This window comes from Rousettus aegyptiacus, unplaced genomic scaffold (genome assembly GCF_014176215.1).
Source record: "Rousettus aegyptiacus isolate mRouAeg1 unplaced genomic scaffold, mRouAeg1.p scaffold_m13_p_6, whole genome shotgun sequence".
NCBI classification, from domain to species: Eukaryota; Metazoa; Chordata; class Mammalia; order Chiroptera; family Pteropodidae; genus Rousettus; species Rousettus aegyptiacus.
The window spans coordinates 81,341,580-81,355,072 of NW_023416309.1; the positions used below are offsets into that span (position 1 = coordinate 81,341,580).

General features: G+C 43.7%; 1 pseudogene; it reads right to left on the reverse strand.

Moving 5' to 3' along the window:
- Positions 1-10,649: 10,649 nt before the first annotated feature.
- Positions 10,650-13,489, reverse strand: LOC107497414 (annotated as a pseudogene).
- Between the last annotated feature and the right edge of the window lie 4 nt (positions 13,490-13,493).

A 13,493-nucleotide genomic window follows, 5' to 3' on the forward strand; every position in this document is an offset into this window, starting at 1 on the left:
GAAGAAAATCAGGGAAATATTTGACACTCGAATGAGCAAAGGGAGCAAAAGGCCAAAAGCAAAGGCAGAAAGGATAAGGGAAACATCAGAAGGTCAAATCACATAAAAATGTAAAGCGTATGTATCGAAAATCACCAAAAACAAAATCAGAAGGTAAATTCCAAGTTTAGAAAAATATTTGTAACATATATGACAGATTTGACATTTTAAGAGCTTCTACAAATCAATAAGAGAAAAAATAGAAAATTTAAAAAATGCACAAAAGAGATGAATAGGCAGCTCACAAAGGGAGAAGGGCAGATGTTAGCATCTATTTTTAAAATGCAGCCGGCACATGGTTTGGGGGATGCTGAACACAAGAACATAACCCAGGCTTTCAGGAGAAAAGGCCCTTGTTCCCGCTGGGGGCCAGTGGCCTGTTGGCCCCTCTCCGTGAGAAGCTGCCCAGTGACTAGGTGTCTGGGATACCAAGCTTGCCCTTTCCCAGGGCACTGGAGAAACAATCGCATCCTTTGTTGAGGCTTTACCCAGAGCAAAGTCCATGGCCCCTCAGGGAGGTGGTGATATGATTCCTCTCCCTGTTTACCAGGGCAGACAGTGGGCTCTGGGGAGCTGGATCTTCTGCTTGCACAGCCAGCAAGCTGGGAGCTGGGCAGAGGCTCCCAGGGCAGCCTACTGAGCCAGGGAGCCATGGCCACAGGGGGGCAGTGCTGCCCAGGGGACGTGCCAGCCTCGGCCGGAGGCTGTGAGGCCAGTGCTAGAGAGACCATAAAGCCCCTTTCTTCTCCTCCCCTCCCGGAGATGAGTCACAGCGGAGGCAAATGTCAGCAACTGCCGAGATCCAATGTGCCAGCAAAGAGGCGGGGGAGCGGGGACTCAGAGCAGGCACCTCTGAGTCACTCTGATTCCTGCTCCAGAGCATCTGCTGCTCCCTGTATTTGGCCAGCAACACAGGGAAACTGGGTCAGGCCAGTGGCCTAGTTTGCTGTTTAGCCCCAGCGGCCAGTGGCAAAAGGTGAGTGGGTGGGGCATCTCCACTTACGCCCTGGCCCATTCATGTGACAAATATCTGAGGAGTTTCTACCATGTGCCGGGCGGGTCAGGAGGCACCCTGACAAGCAATTTGTAGTGAACTTCTAAAGCCAGGGCCATATGAGTTCAGAATGTGTAATCTCAGGACCCTGGAGGCTGGGCTTGCCTGGGCAGGTCCCCAAATCACTGGTCTCCCTGCCACATCTCAAGTTCAGCTGCCGAAATGGGAACACCTCATCCTGGCATTGGATTCTTTGGGACTAATGCTGCCTCACCTCTCTGACTGGGTCCACCAAGTGGCTCTTATTCTGACCCCCTTCTCCCATTTCCTGCTCATTTGGGCCTAGCGCTGGTGTTCGTACCCCAGCCTGTAAAGGCCACCCGCCTGGCATGCCTAACCTAAGCTTGGCCAGTCTTCTGCTTCTGACTCTGCCCTGGATATCTGAGAACGACTTTCTTTCTCTCTCTAAAATCCTCATGTTCTGCTAATAAAAAGCACACTTTTGTTGCCTAGTCCAAAGGTGTGAGGTACTGGACCTCAACATAGCTAGAAGCAGCCTGTACAGGTCTGTACTACTGGAGGTTAAACAGGTGGGTAGCTAGAGATGGCTAAAGAGACCCAGGAAGGAAAGACCTTTCTAGCGAAGGATGGGGAAGCATCAGGGAAAAGAAGTGCTGGGCCAGTGGTGTGCATGAAGACCTTGTGCCAGGACGGAGGTCAGCAAGAGTGTCAGACGGAGGAGGGGCTGAGTTCAGAAGAAGCTAGCTAGCTCTTTATCTCCTCTCTTTCATTCCTCTTCCCCTGCCCCCAGCCCCTGAAGTTGGGTCTGACACTGAACCACATGGCAGTGTAGCCACGGAGTTGATAACAGCGTCATCTTATCCGCTCCCTCTACCCCTAGCCTTGCTTCCCAGTGGCTCCCAAGCATCAGAGGTGCTCTACCTGCGTTATGAGTGGACACGCTGAGGCCAGATGACTCATCAGGAAACAGCAGAGTGGTGGATGGGATTAATTCCCAGGCCTCCACACCCTCCACATTTCAGAGGATGTAGCCAGAATAAATAGGAAAGTGGGTACACTGTGCCTTTGTTGGATGACCTGTTCATAGATTTGAAGGTGCTAATTCTCCTTTAGCATTCTTTAAAAATAATAATAAAAAAAATGTTTGCTATAAAATGTTCAAACAATATAGAAGTGTATAAAATAGAATCTAAATGAAAGCATAATTCTCCCCCGGTTCGCATCTCACCGTTAACAGCTTGGTATGAATCCTTCCAAGCTTTTCCAACTATAAATAAATGAATGAACGAATGGATGAATGACTGACTGAATGAATGAAACTTGACCATAACATTCTAGAACTTGCTCTGTTCCCTTCCTAAAGTCTTATCGCCTTCTTATAAAGGCTCCTAACTTCTCACCGTGTAGTGGACCCGGGCCTCTCAGGTGGACAGCGAGGGAGATGCCCGGTTTGACCTCTACAGGTGCACTTCCTCGGTGCACTCTGGGAACATCTTGGGAATAACTTCCTGAAAGCGGAATTGTGAGAACAAAGGAAATGCATGCTTCTGCTAGTCTCTTTTAAAGCTTGTAATTGCAAGGAGCTGACAGGGGCGGGACAGGCTATGCCAAGCCACCACCCAGAGCGATTCCAGATGCCAGCCTCCAATGATACCTCCTGGGCACCTGCTCCCCTGCTCCCTTGCCTGCCCTTCATCCCCCAGCCAGGAAGCAGCCCAGTCTAAAGTGTCTGCCTTCTGGCACCCCTGCTGCACACCCCCCTTGTTTGCCATCCACCAACCTCTGGCTATCAGAATCAACAACTGTCCCTTCCACCAGAGAAAACCACCCATTCAACCATGAACTTGCCGTCTCCTTCTTGCAGCCCTGCAGCTCTGCCTGCAAACTTTGGTATCAACTCCTCTTTCCCTCCTTTTAAGGCAGTGACAAAGATAGGAAAACAGTTCTTTTCCAAATGCAAATCAAGCCATCCCCACTACCCCAGAGCTGGGCCTAGCTCTCCTTGGAGTGTGTCTGCTTATTGTCTAAATGTAGGGTCTAGGGTCCACTCTGGGGGGTGGGGAGGGGCTTTATGTGAGCGGCATGGGTCAGTAAAGCAGTAGGCTTTCATGGAGCCTGTCTTCACTCAGCTCTGAGCCAGGCACTGGGGGTGAGAAAAGAACTAGAGGACATACATTCTAACCCTGCTCTCCCCAGAACTTTGTGCACGAGGAATCCTCCCCGTGGAGCTTGGTCACACCCAACCCAGCACTGCTCCAAAGAGCTTCGCCTCCCTCCCGCCCAGCCCCTCCCCTGCAAAAAGGCGTTCATGTGATTCTTTTTCTGCAATTACTCCGCAACACAAGTGTTAGTAACTGGCATCATATTTTAGGGGAAGATGTTCAGACTAGTTCCGTGAGAATTTCCAGAGAATTTCTGCGTCCATTGTGCCATTGTGTCACTGTCTACTCCAGAAACTACATGGAAAAATGTCCCCGCCCTTAAGTCTAGCCTCACAATCTGGTCACCGAGGGAGATGAGTAAACAATTACAATACAATGAGATAGGTGCAAGAGGAGAGGTAGGTGGAAGGAGGGAGTCTCGTGACATTAAATGATGATGTGGAATATTTATTATCTGTGACATGTTTGGGGGGAATGTGCTGTCTGTCTAGTTTACCTTCTTTTCTTTTGTACTTGCACATTTTTACTCGTTTGGCTCACGTTACATGTGTTCTCTGCCTGTACCTCTTGTTCTTGAAATCCCATTGCTTCAGGAAACATTTTTAGTTGAGAAAAAAATAGTAACCTTCCCAGTCTAAATGCAAAAACTCGTGACTCTGGCCCCTTCACAGGCCTGAATAAATCTTCTGTCCTCTCCATAAGCTTTTTTTTTCATTCATTGTTTATGAGCTCTTTCATTCATTCATGGACTGAGATCGAGATGTGAACTTTGAGGAGGAAAAGTCTGCCTGTTGAACAAGCTGGATACCAAATCTTTCTGGGGCAAGATAATACCCAGTGTTGGTGAGGTTGTGGTGAAATCGTCACATGCCCACAATACTGCTGCTTACGATTTAAATGGACTCTACACTTTTGAAAAACAATCTGGTACCATGCACGAAATGAAAAAGTATAACTTTTGACTCACTAGTCCATCTTCGGGATTACAAAAGCTTTGTTCCTTGGGGAGCTATTTTTAATAGGAGAAAAGAGAAAGCAACCCTGAATGTCTGACCAGAAGGAAATTGTTCATTAGACTGAAAGCTTCTTTGATACAGGCGCTTTTTCCTCTGTATGAAGCCTAGCTTAGGCTGTGGCTCAGAGCAGGCCCTCAGTGAATATTCTGAGCAGGCCTCAGAGATGCAGCATAGTGGTTAGAGGGGCAGCTCTAAGAGCCAGCCTGGCTGATTCAAGTCTCAGCTCTGCCACTACCTAGCTGTGTGGCCTGGAGAAAGTTCTATCTATCACCTTGACGTGCCTCAACTTCCTCTTCTGTGAAATGAGGATGATGATTAGAGTAGGACTGATCTCATGGGATTATTTTAAGAATCAAATAAGGTAAAATATGTGAACTATAAGTGAGTGTAAATATTAGCTATTATTATTATCACTGAATAAACCAAAATACCTGAAATAGCATGTGGTGATTATACATGATGATAATACATTGCAAAGTAAAAAAATATATATTAATGAGGTCATAGTCTCTACCTCATTCTCCCTGCCTCTGCCTTGCCCTCTCCGGAACATTCTTTCTCAGCTGTTACGTAACTGACAAGCAAAACTAACCCTGGAACTACACTGCTGGGCCTTTACTGTTCAGTTCCCTAAAATGCCTAGAAGCTGCTTCGCACCTCTATACTGTTCCCTTCTCATCCAACCCCGGCAAAATACTCACCCTCCAAACTTGGCATTGCATCCAGAGCCTTCCTTCCTTCACACGCCTGACCGTTGCTGTTCACTTTCTGAATCATAAGTATTGGATCAAGAGACAACAAGCTACTGGCCCTGCCTGCCCTCCGGGTCTGGGCTACACAGCCATGCATACAAATACTAGCAGTGCCTTCCTTGGCCCTTGATCTCTCCCTTTCATCCTTCAGCCATCGAAAGGCCAATGCAGTGGCCCCTTCTCCCCTTGAGGCACCCAAAGGCAGGCACCATTGCTATCTAAGGAATGAGACTAGAGCTACAGAAGGGGACTGGCTATAAAGTGTGCTCTGAACTGGTAAGAGCCAGGTAGTGAGGATATTAGGTAGAGAGGCCAGGTAGAAAGGAGAGTGGCGCCACCCCACATGGAGTTTCCCAGAAACCTCCCTGGTTTCTTGTGCTCTCCCCTGTGGGCCCCTTCTTTTAAGGGTTCCATTTGCTATGGGGACTGCTGGGCAATGGTTTCAACAATAGGAATGAAAGGAAATAGTTCCTTAGTTTCTAGTCCAGCTTCTGCTACTAAGTTCACTTTGTCCTGATCAAGTTGATTGACTTCAATAAAATTAAGGGGTTTGAACCAGATCAATGTTTTTCAGTGTGGTGTGGGTTGTGGTTCAGACTCAGAATCTCCAGGAAAGGGATCTGGCAGGTATGCGTTCATAACTTACACAAGTAACTATGGTCAGCACCAGCCTTAGCTCATCTCTGGAGTCCCTCGTTACCCCTCCGTTCTCTGGTGAGGGCCATGGGGCATACTCACTGTGAGCCTGGGGTGGGCTGGATATAGAACCTTGGTGCTAACCAAGTGTTATACTATGAACTTGCAGTGTAGTAAAGAAACATTTATATTATGTGATATGCCAGGCTCTATTCCAGCCTATAACTATGAAGTCCTTTAATTCTCATAATGACTCTATGAAGATGTAACTATTATTATCCTCATTTTACAGCCAAGGAAACAGGCACAAAGAAGCTCAGTCTCTGCCCAAAGTTCCCACAGCTGGTAAGTAGAGAACCGGGTCCCCACCCTGGTGGTTTGGCTGCAGACTCCGCTGTTAGCCAGTTCTGTTTCTCACTGTGATAAGCCCAGAAAATAAGGCGATACCAGTGATCCCACGTGTGGCCCATTACAGCCATCATGAGCTTGCCATTTCCTTAGCTGCATGGTGGTTTGCAGGTCTGTTTTCATCTGCCCCCTAGGCTGGAATTCCTTGAGAGCAAGAACTATGTCTTGGTATCTCCAGCACCTAGCATGCTGTGATATATGGCAAGCCCTCAGGTGCTGCTAAGTGAATGAATGCACTAATGAAGGAAGGAATGAAAGAAGGAAGGTATGCATGTGTGAATGATGAGTGCTGGGATAGAGGGAGGCACCCTGTGTGGGGAAACCAAGGTAAGACAGGCACTACATGGGCAGAGGTGAGAATCAGGGCTGAGGAAGTGGTTTTGTATCCTGATTGGTTCATGTCCTAGGGGTAGCTAAGCAGTGTCTTCTGGACAGTCTCTGCAAACAGCCCACCTCCAGAAGGTGTCTCAAGTACTCGTTTCAGGGAAATCCTCGTCTTGGAGCCGAAGCCTTCCTGGGCCCTGTAGGCGTCTTGCCTGCAGTGGAAGGAGGCTCCTCCCAGGCCTCCGGGCCTTGAGTCCTGGGGGCAGGAAGCCAAACTCAGTTTCCATCTACTCCTCCACCTCCCTTCCATCTCTCCCAGATCATCTTACTGCTCACAGGAGGCCCAGAGTGAGGTGTGGCTGTTTTTAAGGCTTTTGGCATTTATTTCATGGATGGAAAAAACAAAAAAACAAAAAACCTTAAAACAACTGCTCAACACACTAAAAAATATTCTGATTTGCCTCAAATTTGTATAGGGAAAGGGATTATCATAAACACCCAAGGCCCCTGTTGCTGTGGAGATGTGATCTTGTAGGAATAATAATAACTTCCTGCCTTAAGCTAGGTCCTGTGCTAAGTGCTTTTGGGGTTTGATCTCATTTAATCCTGATAACCCTGGGCCTTAGGTACTATAATGATGTCTTATTTCACAGGTGAGAAAGAGGAGGTTCAGAAAGGGTTAACAGAGCAAAGATTCTAAAACAAGCGTTTCTTGACCCCATAGGTATGTATAACCAGACTCTGAGGGTGGGCCAGTGGCCTCTCAGTATTGACTCAGCGCCTAGAAAACAGGCAAAAATTACCCACTTTCCACAGAAAAGCTACAGATGGGCACTGTACTTCTCGCTCTCCCTCCTCCCCCCCCCCCCCCTTTCTCATTTGCAAAGTGAGATATCAGGGATGGGATCTCCTGTGTTGTTTCTGGGAGAAGGAACTGCATGTAGTTTTTTGTCATCTTTGTACTTTTTTTGTATAGCCTGACCTTACAAAATCATCAACATTTGCCTTTAAAAACATTAAGGTCATGAAGACACTACTTAAAAAATACATGTGGAGATTTATGCTTATTGAGAACGTACTTACTTTTAGATCCTATTTTGCTCTGCCTTCGAGGAACAAAGTTGAACTTTGTGCTCAATTGCACATTGAGTGTTTTACTGTCTTTATTCCAGGACCTGGAGTCAGAAAGCCGGGGTGTGAGTCCTGACTCTACTAGGTACCATCAGATGGCTTTCTGGCAAGTTAGTTAACCTCTCTGTGCCTCAGTTTCCTCATTTAACAGTACCTACTTCACAGGGTTCTTGTGAGAATTAAGTGATACAGGTTAAGCATGTAGAATAATGCCTAGATCACAGTAAATGTTTATAAACGTTAGCTATTTTTTAGTTTTAATAGATTTTCACTGCCTGGATTTCATCCGCAAGGCATTTTTCAGGAAGGGCTCACGAATATTCTATCTCTTCACTTGCCTCCGCATACCTCACACTTCATTTGCTACCCGGTTCCTAGGGTCTTCTACTCCTGACCTTAGCTATCACATCCTACTGACTTTTTAATTATATATAAATTCAAATCCTAGGTGGCACTGATTATAATCCGTACCATTATAGTACAAACCACTTAAGAAAAAAACTTAGATACCATCCATTCTGAAATACATTCCAAGTTCAGAGATGTTCATATATACAGGAATAAAAGTGTAACTTTTAATCCATGAATATGGTAAGAGTGATCTGCGCTCTTATATTCCTGACTTGGGCCCTTCTTGGCGATGAACTGTTCCTGTTCCTTCGACACATCAGTTGACCTTAGTAAGTCTTCCACCCAATCCGGTCTGGCCTCCAGGACTCTGTGCCAGTGCCACTCTAGTGGCTGGGTTAGCTCCAGACAAGTGAATCTAACCTTGTCCACACAGCTGGTAGAAAGTACAACAAATACTGGTTTCCCCTGGATTTGGCAGCTTGTAACCTGAGCTGATGTTCATCTTTAAAACCAGTGGCTGTGAGGTCACCTGACTTTCTTACCTCCAGTGACTGTTTTGCTGCTTCCTGCTTCGGCCTGTCTGAGTTGGGTTGTTCTGATAGGTAATAAAAATTACTTGTTTGAGAAAAGTTCCTAAGGAGAGCAATGTGGAGGAAAAAACTAACCAAAGTCCAATGTAATTTCCACAGGCAGTGGGCAAAGGACAGAGCTCAATAGTCATTTTCTTGTCTGCATGGGTTTTGATTACCCAATTATATTTGGATTAATTCCTTCTTTGCTTTTTCCATAATTCAGTGAATGATGGGGTGTGTTAGGAAAGGTTCAGCCTGACATCATGCATGACCCTGCAGGCAGGGACTAATTTAGGATGTTGACTGAGTGTCTTTCCTATAGTGCCTATCCATGGCCATTATGGAGAGAAACAGAGCTCTGGAAACAATAGTAATAGAATTTAAATCCCAGATGTCATTTCTTGTCTGTATGATGACCTTGAGGAGTGAGTTGGACTCCGAACCTCCAGAGTCATAAAATAAGGATAATAATACTTCAGAGTTGCTGGGAAGCACCAGGAATAGCAATGAGCACACGGCCAGTGCTCAACAAATGCCGAATGCCTACCATGTACTGACACTGTGCAGATATGAAAGAAAAGCTAACATTATTCACGTAGCAGAGGCATTATTACAGCATTTTCTATATAAAAGCTCCCAAAGTTTCAAGCTGTTAAGCAGCCAAGCCAGCAATCATCCAAGTTTTTCTTGGGACTGCAGCCTCAGCCAGCACTTCTGCAAAGTTCTCTGGGCAGCAAGCCCTGGGGTGAGAAACTGGGCCAGCCTGCTATATGAATATCTTCTTGGTCTGAAGCCAGGTGGGCCAAGCCTAGAAGGCTGGGTCTTTTCCAGGTGTTGAGCTGCATGACCCAGACAGTCTGAGGTAGCTGTTTTCCTACAGCACAAGCTGGATGGGCTGGCACTTGCCTCTAATCCAAACTCACCAACCCAGGGCTGCTTCCATGCCTGCTGACAAGGGGCTGGTCTTTCACCTTTGCATGACTCCAAAAACCAGTCACTTTGATCCAAATGCCACCAGGGGCAGAGAGCCCCATGAGAGAAGGCTGAGAGAACCACCCCCTACCCAGGTATCATTTGACTTCTAAATGAGGCACCAATCCCTAGGAAGGAATACCTAGCAACAGGGCATATTTGAAAGGCCAAGGAAGCAGTATGGAAATTAAATAAGACTGACAAAATTCAAGAAAGAGGCGAGACCATTTGGAGCTGAGGCAGCTTGTCTGTGACCACCAAAGAGGCTATCTAGGTCATAAATTCAAAAACCAACAAGATTTGGGAATGTGAAATTGAAGTGAGTGACATAGGCTTATGTCACAAAATAGAGGACAGTGGGGTCAACCTTGACTTGGGGCTGCAGACCCTTGCAATACAGTTGGCTCATAGGAATGTTTGTTTATTATCTTCTAAGTTCAACTGGTATCATTCAAGAGAGAACTTGAAAACTATGTAATTCCTGCCAAATCATCCTAGGGGTCTTGGAGGTGGGGAGATGGTTGAATACAAAAAATGGCCATGTGATCTAACAGAGCTTCCATCTATTTAAGAAGTTTTCAAGAGGCATTCTTGCTGGTCCTATAGTAAGCTTTAACTGTGATTTTTCCTCACGATTGCTATGAGACAGACCCTGGAAATCATATGACTTACCAGGTAGACCTCCCATTTTGTTAGGTCAGAACCAAATATTTGGCTCATTTAGTGCAAATGTATGTCTTTATGGTTCCCATTTTATATTAACCTCATTTCCCTTTCTCAGGTATCTTTTAATATACATCATCCTTTTTTTTTTTTTTCCTGTAAGAATGTCTTGTTATTAATAATATATACAAGACAACTTACTGGTATTGCCACTTCATCTATCTTCATTATGAGTCATTTCAGCTCTACTTTCCTGACTTACATTAGATGATTTCTACAGTTCACATTATTTTTGGAGGACAATTTTTTAAAAAGAGCAATTAGTGTTTCAGAATTATTTAAAACAAAATAAACAAAAAATCCAGTTACCAGCATTACTGTATTATAGTTTATCCTCAACAAAGTCTAGGGATTATTTTCACACTAGAAGAGCAACTTTTCTGTGGCATTACAGGTGAAAAAAGTTTCTAGACATCTATTATTCTAAAAGAGAAACCACAAGGATAATCATAGTTGTAGTCACTATTAGGGAAATTAATGCTGAGGTTAATCCTAATTGAATTAAATTGCTTTTCTTTCCTCAATCCTAGTCTCATTCTTTTTTTTTTTTCCTGATTCAACTGTTAAATCTATATAAATATCAAACCACAAACACACAAAGCTACCTAACCACCTGTAATGAAACAAGTCACTTTACACCTGATTGAGACCAAATGCTTTGCTTTTGGCTAAAGGCAAGTTTAACAGAGCAAAGGGCAGGTTGAGATTGCGTACTAATCGTCATTCCTTCCAAACATCTTACCATAAACATAAGCCAAGGTTACAATGACCGTTTCTCCAAGTTGCACTTTATTGTTCACTACCAACGGTTCTTACTTCTAAGGGGAGAGAACTTAAAAACAAAAACCAGTGTACTCCAACTGATGCTTTACCTCTGATTTTGAAATGGACATATAATAGTAAATCCATGTATAACTCTACAATATTATGTTTAAGATATATACATTATAGTTGAAAAACATTCTTAGGCCAGAACCTGGTCAGAATTACTTGGACAAAATGTTTATCACCCACAAACCTTTGCTCTGATTACACTTTAGGTTGGATACACTGTCTCTACGGTGTTTGCCTTGTGATACAATGTTTTCCTTCTCATACTTTTATTTTCTCATCCCTGTGCAGGCTGGCCGACAGCCATGTCCTCTGCATACATCAGCCACTAAGCATGCTCTGGTGTAGTCCAGCCATTTTTGGTCTTGCTGTCCTGAGGGCTCTGCAAACCAGTTGAATCCAACTTTGCCTCAATCACAAGCAGGCAGGGAATTTTAAGGATCATAAATTTAAAATTTGCTAACCTAAGATCAATTTACAGGATTTCAAGTCCGTTGAAATTGTGGAAAGATAGCTTGGCTGCTGAGTGTGAGTCATTTTCCTATATTTGCTCATATACTAATGGGGTACTAAACTAGGAAATCAAATCTGAACAGAAATGATCTCCTGCCAGTTCTCCAAATGACATGCTTGTGGCAGACTAGAAGACAGGAAGAAGCAGTATCATTTTTATTTTTATGTATTTGAAATACAACTTTATTCTGATTCTAAATAAAAAGGAATGAGAATGATAACAACAAATGGGAATGATAATAACAAACAAGATTTCACCACTGAATACTGTGATGTGACCTTAGCAGTCTTATTTGAAACTCAGTAAAGAAACAACTGCGTTCCAAAATAACTAAATATGCAGGTCCAAAAGATGAAGGTATTTTTTTAACAGCCACGTTCCCTCTGATGCCCATTCATCTTCTTCAGCACCCCAAAGACTAAGCACACGGTCTGCTTAGCTACATAGTAAGTGGCAAACATATTGCACCACTGACATCACAGGACGGTTACCTATATAACTAGACTTCTGAAACTGGGCTCCAGCTTCACTTTCTCACAGGCTGTCATCCTCATCCAGCAAAGCAGTTCTCTGAATGACCTCTAGATCATGCTCATATTGTGCTGCTTAATAAGCTGGGTTCATGACAACCTCTGGTAGGGCAAGAGCAAGTATGGCAACTAACGCCAAGTTAGGGTCTCCAAATAGTTTTCTAGCAAGCCTGAGAAAGGGCTTTTCAAAGTTGTAGTTACTTTTGGCAGAAATGTCTAATACTGAAGAGTCTTCTTTCAGTGGAAGACAATTGATTTTGCCTTAACTTTCTTGTCCTTAATATCCACTTTGTTACTACACAGCACAATGGGGACGTTTTCACATATTCGTACCAGATCTCTATGTCAAATAGGCATTCTTGTAACTCTCGAAGTTATATCAAAACATAATGTACACTGGGCTTGTATGTAATAGCCATCTCTCAGTCCAACAAATTTCTCCTGACCAGCTGTGTACCATACATTAAACTTGATAGGTCCTCTGTTGGTGAACACAAAGGGGTGGACCTTGACACCCAAGGCAGATACATACTACTTCTCCAATTTACCAGTCAGATGACATTTCACAAATGTAGTTTTCCCAGTCCCGCCATCACCAATCGATTCAAGTTTGAACTGAACTTGGGGTTTTCCTTGGGCAGCCATCATGATATTATTTCCAGAAGCATTTCTGGACCCATCCGAGTGAAGCATTATCATTTTTAAATCATATAGCTAGATTCTGACTTTTGTTAATAATCCAATCACTTTCCCCTTACTTCCCTTGCTTTGCTCACTCAGGCGAAAGTATTACCATGCTATTATTACCTTCTTCACAAGAGACAAATGGAAAATATAAGTGCGTTTCTACTTCACTCACATTTATAATCTTCCTTTCATCTTGGAACTATGGTTTTCACTGGAAGAGGTAGCAAGCAATTCTGGCATTCTCAGAGAATGTATCATCCAAAAATGCTACTGTTACTTGGCCAGATAAATTGGTTGGAGAATAAATAATTTAACAGTGTGAATAAGTAATACATCTTATTTTAATATTACAAAGCAGATATTCTACAAACTGCCAAAAAAAAAAAATCGAAACAGGTTTACAGGTTTAAAGATAAGGTGCTTTTGTGCTTCTTTTTATAAAATATAGGCCATTCTCAATAAGTAACTTTGGCGAATTTTTCACTGGCTCTCAAATTTATACCCTACACTTATGTACCATCAACAGAGCCAACTATAAGAATTTCCAAATAATTTCTTAGTGGAAACCATCAAGTCTCCCAGAGCACACATGGCTAATAAAAGTTTTGCTTTTGTTTGCCTCCACAAAGGCCCATATCACTAGATTTTTCTTATGGCTACTTTAACCAGATAGATTTACCATAAGCCTGTTAGTTCTTCTAAAAGATCTTATTTTTCTTTTGCTCATTAGTTATTTTCCTTTGTTCTAGTTTTTAAAGCGAGCACTATTGCAACAGTTCTCCTAGAACAAGTCAATGTAAAAGACGAATTCATGAAGTATTAACTTTAAA